The 18,210-nt window shown below is 47.4% G+C and overlaps 7 non-coding genes across 7 annotated transcripts; all 7 read right to left on the reverse strand.

Moving 5' to 3' along the window:
* Window positions 1-415: 415 nt before the first annotated feature.
* On the reverse strand, window positions 416-510 carry LOC111722346. The gene has a single exon (XR_002771176.1). It is a non-coding gene; the product is annotated as a small nucleolar RNA SNORD116 (small nucleolar RNA).
* A 1,729-nt stretch (window positions 511-2,239) lies between these two features.
* Window positions 2,240-2,334, reverse strand: LOC111722337. Its single transcript, XR_002771167.1, has one exon. It is a non-coding gene; the product is annotated as a small nucleolar RNA SNORD116 (small nucleolar RNA).
* A 1,449-nt stretch (window positions 2,335-3,783) lies between these two features.
* LOC111722338 lies at window positions 3,784-3,878 on the reverse strand. The gene has a single exon (XR_002771168.1). It is a non-coding gene; the product is annotated as a small nucleolar RNA SNORD116 (small nucleolar RNA).
* Window positions 3,879-6,083: 2,205 nt separating this feature from the next.
* On the reverse strand, window positions 6,084-6,172 carry LOC111722347. The gene has a single exon (XR_002771177.1). It is a non-coding gene; the product is annotated as a small nucleolar RNA SNORD116 (small nucleolar RNA).
* A 2,557-nt stretch (window positions 6,173-8,729) lies between these two features.
* On the reverse strand, window positions 8,730-8,821 carry LOC111722348. Its single transcript, XR_002771178.1, has one exon. It is a non-coding gene; the product is annotated as a small nucleolar RNA SNORD116 (small nucleolar RNA).
* Window positions 8,822-11,288: 2,467 nt separating this feature from the next.
* Window positions 11,289-11,383, reverse strand: LOC111722335. Its single transcript, XR_002771165.1, has one exon. It is a non-coding gene; the product is annotated as a small nucleolar RNA SNORD116 (small nucleolar RNA).
* A 5,908-nt stretch (window positions 11,384-17,291) lies between these two features.
* LOC111722336 lies at window positions 17,292-17,386 on the reverse strand. The gene has a single exon (XR_002771166.1). It is a non-coding gene; the product is annotated as a small nucleolar RNA SNORD116 (small nucleolar RNA).
* Between the last annotated feature and the right edge of the window lie 824 nt (window positions 17,387-18,210).

The following is an 18,210-nucleotide window of genomic DNA, read 5'->3' on the forward strand; positions in this document are numbered from 1 at the left end:
CCTTAGAGCTTTTCCACATCTCTCCCCCTTATCAAAACCGACCATGGCTTTATCTCAGCAAAGGAGAAGACAGAGGTCACGGTCAGCCTGAATGTGTGGCCTATCTGTTGGTGCCTAGATATTGGAGACCCAGCTCTCTTCCTGCACACACATATCCTGCCTGCTGGCCTGGCAAGCCCAGGAGGCAAACCATCCCCCTTCGCCTGGTATCCCTGTGCTGGAAAGGATGGCTCGCTCCGATCAATAGATCCACCACTGCACTCAGAAATCTATCCATTCAAATTACACTCAGCTCTCTTCCTAATGCCCCTACCCATTGAGCACTCCCAGTAGCTGTACACTGGAGGCATGGCAGGAATGTTCAACAGTGCACATTTTGCATCACTGCTAAATGCCCTGATTCAGGCCATGTGCTGGACGTCAGTTCCAATGAGGGAGACGATAGTGAATTTCACTAATTTTCTTCAGCTTTTCCAATAAATGTTTTGACAGAGGACTCATCATTGATCCATTAGCTGGACATTTTACCACCCAGAACTTGGCGTGGGAGAGCCAGTGACCACCAAGGGCTTATGCACCCTAGAGAAGTCAGATTCACGCCACCAAGAAGCCTTTCCCTGGAGGAGGTACATAATCCTAAATACAGTATCAGCCATCCTACGTAGGAAATACCTCCACAGCTATCTGCCAGGCTTGGACACAGTGATTCTAGGAATCCAGGCAACTCTGTTTGAAGAAGGAAGGCACCTCATCCTCACCCACCAAGGGCATGTCTCTCACGGAGACTGTCCCTTAGAAGTGGACACAAATTGAATGTACATTTCAGAAAGGGATTCAAGGACACTGTTGGCCATCGCACTGCCATCACTGCCAGCAGAATAACTTGCCAGCCTTCCCATTGACATCCTGTTTTGCAGTTCCTGCCTTCTCTTCTCCATGAATTATCCTATACCTTCATTTGAGAGCTATAATTTAGTTTCATAAAAGGGCTGTGTACATTGGATACTTTTTCTTCCGGGAAAGATCACCTATATATCTGTCTAACAAGAGTATAAGTGAACTTTCCAAGAACTAGAATATAATGTTTTGACACAATGACTAAGCAAATAACATGAAATCTATGTGAACCAGCTTGATGAAAGTATTTCAAATTGTATATGAAAACACTACACTGTACCCCATGCTTGCATTAATGTATACAGGTATCATTTAATAAAAAAAAAGAAAAAGAAAAAAAAGAATTATCCTACGCCAAGTAAACATGTGAACACCCATGGGACACAACATGTCTCCAGCAGAGGTGTGCTCGTGTTTCTGTGTGTTGCTTCCTCTGTGCTGGTCTGCGTGAGTGTGGCGCTATGGGCCTGGCACCCTAGGGTACTCATGTGTTCTCCATCTCTTGAAGGAGCAGTCACGCTGCCCATCTTCTATATCCGACACGAGGGAAGGATAACTCATGGATACCAAGGCCTACCACGTAAACACCATCATCTCTGAGCCCAGTCCCTTGCGGACAAAAGTCGTGCTTGATTCTCCCACCAAACAAGGCTTCTTCTGAAAGCATACACCCACTGTGGGCACACTCTACAGCCCCTCATGATTTCTATGATGTCTTGTTTGAGGACAATGAGAATGTGCTGGCTCGGGACCTCAGGCAAAGGAGGTGCACCTGGCACAAAACCAAAGTCCACCATCACTGCAAACCACCACTATCTGAGCTGAAAGGTCCATGGTGATGTTAATAAGGGTGTGGGGAGACAGCCTCCTCTGTTTTGCTGCGTCCCTAAGTTGACGGCATAATGCGGGGGGAGGAAACTCAGTGGCTTCGGTCTTTTCTACATCCCTCCCCCTCAAAACACTGACTCTGGCTTTATCCTGGCAAACCAGAATAGCAAGGTCACAGTCAGCCTGAGTGCTTGGCCTATCTATTCATACCTAGATATTGGAGGCCTGGTTCTCTTCCTGCACACACATATCCTGCCTGCCATCCTAGGAAGCCCAAGACATCCACCGTCCACCTTTGCCTGTAATCCCAGTGCTGGAAATGACGACACACTCCCATCGATAGAGCCACCATTACACTCACAAATCTCCTATCCAGGGACATTGCATATGGCCCCCTTACTGATGCCCGTACCCAGGGAGAACTACCATTATGTGTGCCCTGGAGGCATGACATGAATGTGAAACAGTGCACAATGTGCATCACTGCTAAGGGACCTGGTTCATGCAATGTGCTGGACCTCAGTTCCAACGAGCGAGGCGGTAGTGAGTTTCACTCATTTTGTTCAGCTTTTCCAAGGAATGTTTTAACAGGGGACTCATGATTGATCCAAGCACATTACAAGACACTGGAAATTTTAACCCCGGGACTCGGCAGTGGGAGAGCTGGTGACCACCAAGGTCTTCCACACCCTGGAGAAGCCAGAGCCATGCCACTGAGAAGCTGATCCCGGGAGAAGCTACAAAATCCAAAACACAGTGTCAGCCCTCCAAACCAAGAAATGCTTACCCTACAGAGCCATCTGTCAGCCTAGGCCACATCAATTCCAAGATTCCAGGCAACTCTGTCCTAAGAAGGAATGCACCTTGTCCTTGCTGACCAATAGCATGTCTCTCAAGGCAACTGTCCCTGAGAAGTAGATACAAATCAAAATGCACATTTCAAGAACGGATTCAAAGACAAAGGTGGACAGTGCACTGCCATCACTGCCAGAACAGGAATTTCCCTGCCTTCTCATTGACATCCTGTTTTGCAGTTCCTGCCTTCTCATCTCCATGAATTCCCCTAAGCCAAGTAATGATATGGACAACCATGGAACACATCATGTCTCCAAGCCAAGGTGTGCTTGTTTTTCTGCATGTTCTTCTGTGCTGTTCCACGTGAATGGGTCACTATGGGCCTGGCACCCAAGGGCACTCATGTGTTCCCCATCTCCTGAAGGAGCAGTCACGCTGCCCATCTTCTATACCCAACACTGGGAAATGTAAACTCTTGGACATCAAGACCTACCACGTAATCACCATCATCTCAAGCTCAGTCCCTTGTGGGCAAAAGGCATGCTTGACTCTCCCACCAACAAGTCTGCTCCTGAAAGCTTATACCCACTGTGGGTGCACTCTATGTCCCTTCACGATTCCCCTGATTTCTGGTGTCCAATGACAATGAGAATGTGCTGGTTCGTGACCCCTAGCAAGGGAGGCACACCTGGACAAACCAAAGTCCACCAACACCACTGGAAATCGCCACTATCTGAGCCTTGAAGTCTGTTGCAATGCAAATAAGAGTGTGGGGAGACATCGCCCCCTCCCTGCTTTGCTGCACTCCCATGTTGAAGGCCTAATGGTGGGGGAGGAAACTCAGGGGATTTAACCCTTTCTACATCCCTGCCCCTCATCAACACTGACCCTGGTTTACCCTGGCAAAGCAGAAAAGCAAGGTCACAGCGAGCCTGAATGCCTGGCCTATATGTTCGTGCCTGAATATTGGAGGCCCAGTCCTCTTCCTGCACACACATATCCTGCCTGCAGGTCTAGCAAGCCAAGGAGGTCTGCACAAGCACCTTCGCCCGTAATCACTGCGTTAGAAATGATGTTGCCCTGCCATCAATACAGCCACCATTGCATTCACAAATCTCCTACCCAGATGCATCGCGTGTAGCCCTCTTCGAGATGCCCCTACTCAGGGAGACCTCCCATTTTGCATGCCCTGGAGGCATGGCAGGAATGTGAAACAGTGCACATTATGCCTCACTCCTAAAGGCCCTAGTTCAGGCAAGTGCTGGACCTCAGTTCTGATGAGCGAGACTATAGTGAGTTTCACTAATTTTGTTCAGCTTTTTCAAGGAATGTTTTGATGAGGGACTCATCATCAATCCAAGCATGCTATAAGACACTTGCAATTTTACTCCGCAGGACTCAGCATGGGAGAGCTGGTGACCACCAAGGTCTTCCACACCCTGGAGAAGCCTAAGCCAGGTCACTGAGAAGCCATTCCCAGAAGTTGCTACAAAATCCTAAACACAGCGTCAGCTGTCCAACACAGGAAATGCTTACCCTCCAGATCCATCTGTCAGCCTCAGACATAGCCATTCCAGGAATCCAGGCAACTCTGTTGTAAGAAGGAAGGCACCTCGTCCTCACCCACCAATGGCATGTCTCTGAAGGCGACTGCCCCTGAGAAGTGGACACAAATCGAATGCACATTTCAGAAAGGGATTCATGGACACAGGTGGCCACTTCATCTCTGAGCACCATCATCTCTGAGCTCGGTCCCTTGTGGACAAAAGGTGGGGTTGACTCTCCCACCAAACCAGGCTGCTCCTGAAAGCATACACCCACTATGGGCACATGCTACAGCCCCTCACTATTCCCCGGATGTCTAGAGTCTGATGACAATGAGGACGTGCTGGCTTGGGACCCCTAGCAAGGGAGGTGCATCTGGCACAAAACCAAAGTCCACCAAAATCCATGGAAACTGCCTCCATCTGAGTATCTATGTTCATCAGATTCACTGCCTAATGCACATCACATCTGTGGCCTCATGCTCCCTTCCCACTTTGGAGCCCTCCCGTTGAGTTCTCCAGCAAGCCTTCCCTGGAGACAGCATGACACCCAAGTGCTCTGGGGGGTTGCCATTTGGACAACTGGGTTGAACCCTCTCTCTACTAAGAGGCCAGCACAAGCTCATCCATGGAACATACACAAATCACTCTAATGAAGCTTCACTGCAGACAAGGCTATGACATCTTACCCATCATGCAGCCCCCTTGACCAAATCCTTATCCTCACTCCTCCAACTCTGGAGCCCAACAGAACCTAACCACTTGTTATTGACCTGCTGATTCCCTGTCAACCAGTCGCCTACAAGCAGCACAATCAATCACAAATCATACCCACCTTTTCTCTCCCACTGCCAGCCAGGTAACATCTCAAACCATCCCTATACACTCCCTAAGGGAAGAACCAAGCTTCTTCCCCACCAACCTGGGGAATGGAACACTGAAGACACTGCCAACAACTACAGTCACCAGACTGTGCCAACCCAATGGCTGCTCCACAGCAGTGTGCCTAGAACTGAATGCACTCCCTGCCCTTCCTCAAGGCAAACAGGCCTGTGGAACCAGATGCCAGGAGAACATACCCACTGACATGAAATTTCTTTCCTGATGCTTTCAAGAAGCAAGGATCCTGGGAAAGGGAAGAAGTATCCACCTGAATATTGGCAAAGAAAAGCCACAACACCACACAGGCTCAAGTGAGATCCAGAGGGACATGTTCCCCTACAAGGAACACAACCATGGAGACCTAGTCAGCTGAGACTAGGTGGGTAACCTGGTCACCAGCCTGAGGACCTTGCAGCAGGAGTGGTCACAGGGACCACCCTTGGATGACTTCGCTGGCAACTGCCACCATGGCTGAAAATTCTCCCTGCAACCAGAGACCTGCCCAGGAATATATGGGAAGCCTCCTCCACCCATCCTGATGTGGATATCCAAGTAAGGATACTATGTGTCAACTCTGTCTGGGATATATTCCTGCCAGGACCATCAAGACCAAGTTCACGTTAATTTTAGCTGTGGCAGTGTGATAGAGAGGGTGGGGAGACAGCCCATCTTGCTTTGCTGGGCCCTTTATTTGAGGACCCAGTCAGGGGGTGGAAATGCAGTGGTTCTGCCCTTTTCTGTAACCATCACCCCCATTACCAATGAACATGTCTTTACCCCGGGAAAGCAGAAGTCTAAGTTCATGGTGAGCCTGAAGGCCTGGTCCATCTGCTCATCCCTGGATATTGGATGCATTGGCCTCAGCCTACACACACAAATCCTGCTGTCAGCCTTCCAAGCCCAGGAGGCCTGCACCTCCACCTCTGTCAGTAATACTTGTGCTGGAAATGATAGCTCCATGCCATCAAGACAGCCACCATTGCACTCACAAATCTCCTACTGAGGCACATTGTGTGCTGCCCTATTCCTAATGTCCCTACCCAGGGAAAACTCCCATTGTGTGTGCCCTGAAGGCAGGAACGTGAAGGAGTGCCTGTTGTCCCTCACTACTAAAGGCCCTGGTTCAGGCAACATGTTGGACCTCAGTTCCAATGAGCGAGATGGTAGTGAGTTTCACTCATTTTCAGCTTTTCCAAGGAATGTTTTGATGGGGAACTCATGGATCCAAGCACATTCTAATCCGCTAGAACTTTCTCCCCTGGGACTCGGCAGTAGGAGAGCCGGTGACCACCAAGGACTTCTGCATACTAGAGAAGCAAGAACCACGTCACTGAGAAGCCATTCCTGGGAAACGAAACGTTCCTCTGAAACAGCATCAGCCCTCCAACTCAGGAAATGCTTACCCTCTGGAGTGATCTGCCAGCCTCAGCCATAGTGAATCCTGGATCCTAGGCACCTCTGTCCTCAGAAGGAATGCACCTCATCCTCACCTGCCAATGGAATGCCTCTCAAGGCAACTGCCCATGAGAAGTGGATACAAATCAAATGAATACTTTAGAAAGGGACTCAAGGACACAGATGTCTGCTGCATTGCCATCCCTGCCAGTGGAGTAGCTTCCCTGCCTTCTCATTGACATCTTGTTTTGCAGTTTCTGCCTTCTCATCTCCATGAATTCCCCTAAGCTAAATAACGGTATGGACACCCAGGGAACACATCACGTCTCCATGCTGAGGTGTGCTCATGTTTCTGTGTGTTACTCTGTGCTGCTCTGTGTGTGTGGATCACTGTGCACCTGGCACCATAGGATATTTGTGTGTTCCCCATCTCCTGAAGGAGCTGTCAGGATGCCTACCTTCTATACCCGCAATGGAGAAAGGTCAACTCTTTGACAGCAAGGTCTGCCACATAAACAACATCAACTCTGAGCTCAGTCCATTGTGGACAAAAGGCGGGATTGACTCTTCCACCAACCAAGGATGCTACTAAAAGCATACACCCACTATGGGCACACTCGACAGCCCCTCAGATTCTTCAGATGTCTGTAATCTGAGAACAATGAGGAGGAACTCGCTCAAGACCCTCAGTCATGGAGGCGCACCTGGCACAAAACCAAACTCCACTAACATCACTAGACGACACTGTACACCGTCACTGTCTGAGCATGGATGTCCATTCACTGTGTAATGGGTATAAGTAGACTCACATAGGTGGCCTGATGCTGCCTTCCCATGTCGAAGCCCTCACTTTGGGGTCTCCAACAAGCATTTCCTGGAGTGACAATGACACCCGAGAGCCATGGGTGCTTTGCCCATTGTACAACCAAGTAGAACCCTCTGCCAAGAGGCGGGCACACAGTCAGCCATGGGCCTAGCACGTATCACCCCCAGGAAGCTTCACCAGAATCACCACTGCAGCAATGGGCCCATCATGTAGCTACCTTGACCAAACCCTCATACTCATGCTTCCAACACTGGACCCCAACAAAATTGTCATACTTGCTTTGGACCCGTTGATTCCCAGTCACCCAGTCACTCAGTCACCCACAAGGGGCACAATCAGACACAAATAAAACCCACCTTTTCTCTTTCAACTGCCAGCTGGGTAAACTCTCAACCCATCCCTGTCATGCTACCCCTGTCCACTCCCTATGGGAATAAACAGGCTTATGACAAGCCACATGGGGTATAATATACTGAAGATACCACCAACACCCAGAGTCATGAGTCTGTCCCAAGCCAATGGCTACTCCACTGCGGTGCACCTGAGGCTGCACACAAACATACTCTTCCTTAAAGCAAACAGGAATGCAGAGCCAGATATCAGGAGACCTTGCCCATTAATACGGAAATTTCCTTCCTGACACTTTCAAGAAGCAAGCTTCCAGGGAAAGGAAAGAAGGATCCACATGAATATTGACTAAGAAAAGCTGCACCATCACATTTCCTCAAGTGGGACCTCAAGGGATCTGTTCTCTTATTAGGAAGACAACCTTGGAGACCTAGTCAGCCAGGAAAAGGCTAGGTCAGCTAGACACCAGCCTAAGGACCCTACAATAGGAGTGTTTACAGGGATCACCCTTAGATGAGTCTGCTGGTAATGTCTACCACACCGAAAATTCCAACCGCAACCAGAGACAGGCGCAAGATTATCTGAGAAGCCTCCTGCACCCACCCCAGACATGGATGTCCACATGAGGACACCATGTGTCCTGTTTCTCTCTGGGATACCTCCTGCCAGGGCCATCAGGACCAGCATCAGTTTGCGTCTAGCTCTGGCAATCCGAGTAAGAGAGTGAGGAGACAGCCCCTCCTGCTTTGCTGAACCCCTAAATTGAGGGTCCAATGGGGAGAGAACCTCAGAGGATTCAGCCACATCTATAGCCCTCCCCCTAATCACCACTGAACATGGCTCTACCCCAGCAAAGTAGAAGAGCAAGATCATGGTCAGCCTAAAGGCCTGGCCCATCTGCTTGTCCTCGGAAATTGGAGTCCCAGTCCTCCACCTGCACACAAAAGTCCAGCCTGACAGCCTACCATGCTGAAGGTGGAGGTGGTCCTCCACCTTCACCAGCAATCTCTGCGCTGGAAATGATGACACCATGCCATCAAGATAGTCACCATTGCACTTATAAATCTCCTATCCAGGTGCATTGCATGCAACCCTCTTCCTGATGCCCCTACCCAGGGAAAGCTAGCATTGTGTGTGCCCTACTGGCATGGGAGGAATGTGAAACAGTGCACATTCCACCTCATTCCTAAAGGCCCTGGTTCAGAGAACACGCTGCACCTCAGTTCTTATGAGCAAGACAGTAGTGAGTTTCACTCATTTTCTTCAGCTTTTCCCAGGAATGTTTTAATGAGGGATTCATCAATCCAAGAATGTTCCAAGCCACTGGAACTTTTACCCCATGGGACTTGGCAGTGGGCCAGCCAGTGACCAAGGTCTATTTTCTGGGAAGAAGCTGAGCCCAGGGAGGAGCTATAAAATCTGAAACACATCATCAGGCCTCCACCCTAGGAATTGCTTACCCTCCAAAGCTATCTGCCTGCCTCGGCCACAGAAATTCTAGGATTCCAGGCAACTCTGTCCTAAGAAGGAATGTACCTTGTCCTTGCCTGCCAATGGCATGTCTCTCAAGGCATTTGGCCCTGAAAAGTGGAAAAACATCAAATGTATGCTTCAGAAAGGGATTCAAGGACACAGGTGGCCACTGAAATGCCATCACTGCCAGTGGAGTAACTTCCTTGCCTTCCCATTGACATCCTGTTTTGCAGTTTCTGCCTTCTCTTCTCCATGAATTTCTCTAAGCCAAGTAACGATATGGACACCCATGGAAAACATCGTGTCTCCAATCAAGGTATGCTTGTGTTTCTGTATGTTCCTCTGTGCTATTCTGCATGTGTGGCACCATAAGGCATTCATATGTTCCCCTATGAGGAGCAGTCATGCTGCCCACCTTCTATACCTGACCCTGGGAAAGGCCAACTCCTTGACACCAAGGCCTAGCACATAAACTCCACCAACTCTGAGCTAAGTCCATTGTGCACAAAAGGTGGGGGTGACTCATCCACCAAACAAGGCTGCTCTCAAATGCATATACCCACTGTGGACATATTCTACAGCCCCTCTCAATTCCCCTGATCTCTGAGATCTGACAACAATAAAGACATTCTGGCTCTGGACTCTGAGCCAGGGAGGCATGCCTGGCACAAAACCAAAGTCCACCAACATCACGGGACACCGCCACCATCTGAGCAGCCACATCCATTGGATTCACTGCCTAATGGACATACCCTGACTCATTCCGGTGGCTCAATGCTGCCTTCCCACATAAGAGCCTTCCCTTTTGGTCCTCCAAAAGCCTTCCTGGATTCAGCACAATGCCTGAGTGCTAAGCAGGGTTTGCCATTTGGACAATCAGGCTGAACTCTCTACCAAGAGGCGTGCACATGCTTACCCTTGGAACTTGCATGCATCAACCTCACAGAGTGTCACCGCACTGTGGCATCTGGCCCATCACACAGCTACCTTGACCAAACTCCCAACCTCACACCTCTAACTCTGGACCCAGACAGAACCATAACAATCACTGTAGACCCACCAATACCCAGTTAACCAGTTGCCTACAAGCAGCATGGTCAATCACAAATCATACCCACGTTTTCTCCATCCAATGCCAGCTGGGTAACCTCTCAACCCATCCTTGTCATGCTAACCCTGTCTAATCCCTAAGGGAATAAACAACCTTTTGCCCCAACCAACATGAGGAATGGAACACTGAAGACACTGCCAACAACCACAATCACCAGCCTGTCCCAAGCCAGTCGCTGCTCCACAGTAGTGCACCTGGGACTGCACATACTCCCTGCCCTTCCTCAAGGCAAAGAGGCCTCTGGAACCAGATCCCAGAAGAACATGCCCATTGATGTGGAAATCCTTCCTGACACTTTCAAGAAGCAAGGATCTGGGAAAGGGAAGAAGTGAATATTTGCCAAGAAATGCCACTATACCACACATGTGCGAGTGGGATTCTAAAGGACGTGTTTCCCTATGAGGAACACAACCATGGAGACCTAGTCGGCTGGGAAAAGCTAGGTCACGTGGAGACCAGGCTAAGGACCCTTTAACAGGAGTGGTCATAGGGACCACCCTTGGATGACCTTGGTGGCAATCTCTACAATGCCCAAAAATTCCACCCACAAACAGAGATTTGCCCAGGAATATATGGGAAGCCTCCTCCACAAACCCTCATGTGGATGTCCAAGTGAGGATACCAAGTGTCACTTCTGGGATACATTCTTGCCAGGACCATCAAGACCCAGTTCATGTTAACTCCATCTGTGGCAATGCAATAAATATGGGGGGGGGGGGACAGCCCCTTTTGCTTTGCTGGGTCCCATGAGGGGGGTGTGGAACCTTGGTGGGTTCGCCCTTTTCTGTAGCCCTCCCTCTATCACCACTGAATATGTGCTTACCATGGGAAAGCAGAAGTCCAAGTTCACGGTCAGCCTGAAGGCCTGGTCTATCTCCTCGTCCCAAGATATTGGACACACTGGCCTCTGTCTGCACAAGAAAATCCTGCCTATCAGCCTACCAAACCCAGGAGGCCTCTACATCTACCTTCTACAGCAATACCTGTGCTGGAAACAATAGTGCCATACAATCAATACAGGCACTACTGTAGTCACAAATCTCCTATCGAGGCGCATTGCATGTAGCCCTATTCTTGATGCCCCTACCCAGGGAGGACACCCATTGTGTGTGCCCTGAAGGAACGGCAAGAATGTTAAACAGTGCACCTTGTCCCTCACTACTAAAGACCCTGTTCCAGGCAACGTGATGAACCTCAATTCCGATGAGCAAGACAGTAGTGAGTTTCACTCATTTTGTTCAGCTTTTCCAAGGAATGCTTTGACAGGAGACTCATCATTGATCCATGCATGTTTTAAGCTACTGGAACTTTTACCCCCCAGGACTCGGCAGTGGCAGAGCTAATGACCACCAAGGTCATCTGCACTCTGGAGAAGCCAGAGCCACACCACTGAGAAGCCATCCCTGGGAGGAGCTACAAAGTCCAAAACACAGCATCAGCCCTCCAACCCAGGAAATGATTACCCTCTGGAGCCATCTGCCAGCCTCGGCCACAGTGATTCCAGGATTCCAGGCAACTCTGTCCTAAGAAGGAATGCACCTGTCCTCACCCACCAATGGCATGTCTCTCAAGGTGACTGCTCCTGGGAAGTGGACACAAATCGAATGCATGTTTCAGAAAGGGATTCAAGGACACAGGTGTCTGCTGCACTGCTATCTTTGCTAATGCAGTAACTTCCCTGCCTTCTTCTTGAGATGCTGTTTTGCGGTTTCTGCCATCTTATCTCCATGAATTCCCCTAAGCCAAATAATGATATGGAAACCCACGGTACACCTCAGGTCTCTAAGCTGAGGTGTACTCATGTTTCTGTGTTTCTCTGTGCTTCTCTCTGTGTGATTCGCTTTGCGCCTGGCACCCTAGGGTGCTCGTATGCTCCCTATCTCCTGAAGGAGCTGTCATGGTGCCCACCTTCTATACCTGACACTGGGAAAGGCCGATTCTTTGACATCAAGGCCTACCACATAAATGACATCAACTCTGAACTCACTCTGTTGTGGTCTAAGGGGGGGGGTGCTTGCCCACCAACCAACTCTGCTTCTGAAAGTATAAATTCTCTGTGGGCACAACTAAAGCCAATCACAATTCCTGTGTTGTCTGTAATTCAACAACAATGAAGATGTGCTGGGTCGGAACCCTCAGCCATGGAGGCAGCTGGGCACAAAACCAAAGACCACTAATACCACTGGATACCATCACCATCCAAACAGGGATATCCATCAGATTCACGGCCTAATGTTTATAGGAGGACTCACACGGGTGGCCTGATACTGACTTCCCATGTGGAAGCCCTCCCTTTAAGGGCTCCAACAAGCTTTTCCTGGAGTGACGACACCCAAGAGCCACGGGTGTTTTGCCCTTTGAATGACCGAGCCAAACCCTCTGCTAGGAGGTATGTACACTGTCATCTACGGGCCTTGTACGTATCATCCCCAGAGAGCTACACTGGACTCACCACTATGGCAATGGGCTCATCATGCAGCTTCTTGATCAAACCCCCATCCTCATGCTTCCAAAGCTAGACCCCAACAAACCATAACACTCGCTGTGGACCCATCAATTTCCAGTCACCCAGTCACCTACAAGGAGTGATTGATCACAAATCACACACCCACCTTTTCTCCTGCAACTGCCAGCCGGGTAACCTCCAAACCTATCCCTGTCATGCTGTCCCTGCCCAGTCCCTAAGTGAGAAAACAGGCTTCTGACCACCCACACTGGAAATGGAACACTGAAGACACTGCCTACACCTAGAATCATCAGTCTGTTCCAAGCCAATGTCTATTCCAGGGGTCCTCAAACTGTGGCCTGTGGGCTACACGTGGCCTGCCAAGGACATTTATCTGGCCCACCAGGTGTTTTTGCCGCCACTTCCTGTCCTGCTTAGCAGCCAACTTGTCCCAGGCCCGCAGTGTGCATGTGTGGAATGTGTACCGCACTCTTCGACTCCCCTCCTTCTCTCTGTCTCTCGAGTCACAAGCTTGCCTGTGTAGAGCCTGCTGCTGCCTGAAGACCGAAGTAAGAACAAGTTAGGATTTATTTATTTTTTTGAAGTTAGGAGGTCTACTTTTTTTATTCTGCAGTTAGTAGGGCCTTTTTTTGGCAGTTAAGTGGGGGCTTTTTTCCCTAAATTTAGGAGGTCTTTTTTTTTTTTTTTTTTTTTTTTGCAAAAAGGGGGCAACTTTTTTTTTTAAGGTAGAATAGCCTTTTTTTAAAAAGTTGGTTAGTTGGTTTGGAGTGGTTTCTAGGGTGGGTTGCATCACAGTAATAATGCAAATAGCGCTCAGTGCTAATGCAAATAGTAAGTGCTCAGTGGTAATGCAAATGGTCAGTGCTCAGTATTAATGCAAATTTTCAGCAGTCAGTGTTATTGCCAATGGTTAGTAGTCAGTGTTATCGCAAATGATCAGTGGTCAGTGTTAATGCAAATGGGCAGTGTTCAGTGTTATTGCATGGGGGCCCCAAACTAGTAATCTGCCTAGAGACCCAAGGGAATTTAATCTGGCTCTGCAGACAGCAGAGAAGTAGGAAACCCAATTTCATTGACAGTAAGTGCATTTATATTCTGATTGTTATTTAGTTGTGTATGATGTTGAATGTTCAGTGCTGTGTAGACCCCGGTTCACACTGTTGCAATCTCTGAGCAGGTACAAGTTCAACCATATGCTTGTATGGCTGAATTCGCATTAGATTCAGAAGGAAAAAGGCATACATACCTTCTTTTTTCCCATGGATCTTCACACCCACTGCTATCAGATTGCAATGAAGTTTGCAAAGGGTAGTGTGAACTGGAAAGGTGGTGGAAGAACTGGCTTTGTAATCATGCCGGTTCCTGTACCTCACCACTGTGAGCCTGAGGTAAAAGTGGAGTTCTACCAATATGGGCACTGGTGAGGTTGAAATGATGTGGACTGTCAGGGCTGCATTGATGGACACTGATCAGAACACATTGATTGGCAGTGCAATCTATATGTCTCTGTGTGGGCAAAGTTATTGCTGGTATATTGTTTTTGTAGCACTATATATATACATATACATATACATACATGTATACATATACATATATGTATATTTTATATACATAAAATACATATACATATATGTATTTTATTAATAGCAATTTGTAATCCCTAGGAAACAATGATATCATGAAAGAGAAAAATTGACTCAGAGTGTAGGATATTCAAAGAACAATGGACTTATGATTACTTTTTCATGCAGTTCAAGGAAAGAGCTGTGTGTTTGATATGCCAGAATATAGTGTCTGTGTTCAAAGAATACAATTTGCATCGACACTATCAAATTCAACATAAAGATAAATATGACTGTTTGGTCAGAGAAGTGAGAAAAGATAAAATATTAAAACTGAAAAATACATTGACAACTCAGCAAAATACTTTTGTGAAGCAGAAGCAGCTAAATATTTCATCACTAAGAGCAAGTTTTCAAGTTGCCAAGCTAATAGCATGCACTGGCAGATCATTTGTGGAGGAAGAATTTGTTAAAGAATGCCTTCTTTCTGTTGCCAAAGAGATGTGTCCAGAGAAGGCCGATTTATTTAGTACGGTGAGTCTTTCAGGACCTATAATTACCCAAAAGATTGAAGATATGGGAGACAATATGCATCAGCATTTGCAAAACTCTGCAAAAAAAAATTCCTATTTTTCCTTGGCACTTGACGAAAGTAGTGATGTTCATGATTCTGCACAACTTCTAATTTTTATTTGTGGGATGAATGACCATTTCAAAATCACAGAAGAGCTTGCTGCACTGGAAAGCATCAAAGGAACAACTACAGGAGAAGATATCTATGAAAAGCTTTGCCAAACTGAAAGATCTGGAGCTGGACTAGGCTAAACTAGCCAGTATGACAACTGATGTTGTTCCAGCATGGTGGGGTCTCAGATAGGAGTAATTACTCACATTAACTAAGAGATGGACAAACATAACCATTCTCATCCAATAGCCATACACTGCCTCATCCACCAACAAGTGCTGTGTAGTAAATCACTGAAGTGGGACTATGTCATGAAAATTGTGGTATCTTGTGTTAACTTCATTAGAGCTAATACACTAAACCACAGACAATTTCTGGAATTTCTGTCTGAGCTAAATGTTGCCTATGAAGATGTTCTGTACCACACAGAGGTCTGTTGGCTGAGTCGAGGGAGAGTTTTGAAACATTTCTATGACTTACTTCCACAGATTACAGCTTTTCTACTTTCAAAAAAAAAAAAAAAGAAAGAAAGAAAGAAAAGAAGTACCAGAGCTCAATGATGCAGAATGGAAATGGCACCTTGCCTTTCTAACAGATGAAACAGAACTACTCAACAGTTTCAATGTGCAACTTCAAGGAAAAGGGAAGCCCATCTGTGATACTCAATCACATGTGAAAGCATTTGGAGTAAAATTAGACCTCCTCATCAAACAAGTGAAGGAGGAAAATTTCTACCATCTCCTCATAACTCGAAATCTGTTAGCAGAAAAACCATTGGTTGCATTCCAAAACAAAATGTGTGGATTCACTGGAAAAGTTGCAAAAGGAGTTCCAATTTAGATTTAAAGAGTTTCATCTCCATGAACAGGACATACAGCTTTTCCGTAACCCATTTTCTATTGACATTGAAAATGTGGATACAATTTACCAAATGGAACTGGCTAAACTGCAGAATTGTGACTCTCTGATAGACTCATTCAAGTCAAGCAGCATTCCTAATTTCTATGCATCTCTCCCCTCTAAGACACATCCTAATCTCAGGAACCATGCGCTCAAAATGGCAACCATCTTTGGCAGTACTTATGTCTGTGAACAGACTTTTTCCTGAATGAAACATCTGAAATCTCCAACCAGATCTAGACTAACTGATGCACACTTACATCACTTATTATGACTAGCAGTGACAAATATGGAACTGGACCTTGACCAATCTCATTAGCCAAAAACAGACCCATAGTTCCCGTTGAAATACTGGAAAGTTTGTTGATTTAACTTTACTTGTTCTTCATTTTAAATATTGTATTTGTTCCTGTTTTGTTTTTTTACTTCAAAATAAGATATTGCAGTGTGCACAGGAATTTGTTCATAGGTTTTTGGTAAACTATAGTCTGGTCCTCCAACAGTCTAAGGGTCAGTGAACTGGTCCCCTGTTTAAGAGGGGATTCCTGGTCTATTCCACCATGTGCAAATGGGGCTGCACACAAATCTACCCTTCCTCAAGGCAAACAGGACTGTGGAGCCAGATCCCAGGAGAACATGTCTGCTGATGTGGAAATTTTGTTCCTGACACTTTCAAGAAGCAAAATTCCCAGGAAAGGGAAGAAGGATCCATGGGAATATTGGCTAAGAAAAGCTACAATACCACACGTACTAAAGTGGCACCCCATAGGACTTCTCCTATGAGGAAGACAATGTTGGAAACCTAGTCAGCAGGGAAAAGGCAAGGTCAATTAGACACCAGCCTGAGGACACTGCAGCAGGAGCAGTCACAGGGATCGCCCTTAGATGACTTTACTGGCAATGTCTACCATGCCAAAAATTCCACCTGCAACCTAAGACTGGCCCAGGAATATCTGGGAAGCCTCCTGTACACACCCCCGACATGGATGTCCATGTGAGGACACCATGTGTCTCCTCTCTCTGGGAACCCTTTCTGTCACGAAGGTCAGGACCTGGTTCAGTTCTCCTCCAGCTGTGGTGATTCAAGTAAGAGGGTGGGGAGACAGCCCATCCTCCCTTGCTGGGCCACTTAGTTGAGCACCCAATGGGGGAGAAACTCAGAGGATTAGGCCATTTCTATAGATCCCCCACCCATCACCACTGAACAAGGCTTTACCCTGCAAAGCAAAAGAGCAAGGTCACGGTCAGCCTGAAGGCCTGGCCTATCTGCTCGTCCCTGGATATTGGAGGCCCGCTCCTCTGTCTACACACACATATCCTGCCTGCCAGCATACCAAGCCCAGGAGGCCTGCACCTCCACCTTCACCTGTAATCCCTGTGCTGGAAATGATGGCGCCCTGCCATTAATACAGCCATCACTGCACTCACAAATCTACCCAGGTGCATTGTGCGCAGCCCTATTCCTGATGCCTCTACCCAGGGAGAACTCCCATTGTGCGTGCCCTATAGGCATGGAAAGAATGTGAAGCAGTGCACTTTGTGTGACACTCCTAAAGGCCCTGGTTTAGGCAACATGCTGGACCTCAGTTCCAATGAGTGAGATGGTAGTAAGTTTCACTCATTTTGTTCAGCTTTTCCAAGGAATATTTTGACAAGGGAGTCATCATCAATCCAAGCACATTACAAGTTGCTAGAAATTTTACCCCCTGGGACTCGGCAATGGGAGAGTCCGTGACCACCAAGGTGTATTGCACCCAGGAGAAGCCAGAGCCACGTCACTGAGAAGCCATTCCTGGGAGAAACTACAAAATCCGAAACACAGTGTCAGCCCTCCAACCCAGGAAATGCTTACCCTACAAAGCCATCTGCTAGCCTCAGCCACATCGATTCCAGGATTCCAGGCAACTCTATCCTGAAAAGGAATGCATTTCATTCTTGCCTGCCAATGGCATGTCTCTCAAGGCAACTGCCCCTGAGAAGTGGGCACAAATCGAATGCATGTTTCAGAAAGGGATTCAAGGACACAGGTGGCTGCTGCACTGCCATCCTTGCCAACGGAGTAACTTCTCTGCCTTCTTATTGACATCCTGTTTTGTGGTTTCCACTTTCTCTTCTCCATGAATTCCTCCAAGCCAAGTAATGATATGGACACCAATGGAATATGTCATGTCTCCAGCCAAGGTGAGCTCATGTTTCTGTGTGTTCCTCTGTGCTGCTCTATGTGAGAGGGTTGCTATGGGCCTAGCAATCTAGGGTGCTCATGTGTTCCCCATCTCCTTTTTTTTTTATTTTTATTTTTATTTTTTTTTTTTTATTGAACGGTAACTATGTACATTAATGCACTTCTGGGGTACAGTGTGGGGTTTTCACATGCAATCTGAAATACTTCCATCAACTGGTCCACACAGCCTTCATGTCATTTTCTCAGTTATTGCTTTAAAACATTCACATTCTACTCTTAGAAAGATTCACCTGTACCCCTATAAGGTAAACCTCA

This window comes from Otolemur garnettii, unplaced genomic scaffold (genome assembly GCF_000181295.1).
Source record: "Otolemur garnettii isolate 467f Iridium unplaced genomic scaffold, OtoGar3 scaffold00238, whole genome shotgun sequence".
NCBI classification, from domain to species: domain Eukaryota; kingdom Metazoa; phylum Chordata; class Mammalia; order Primates; family Galagidae; genus Otolemur; species Otolemur garnettii.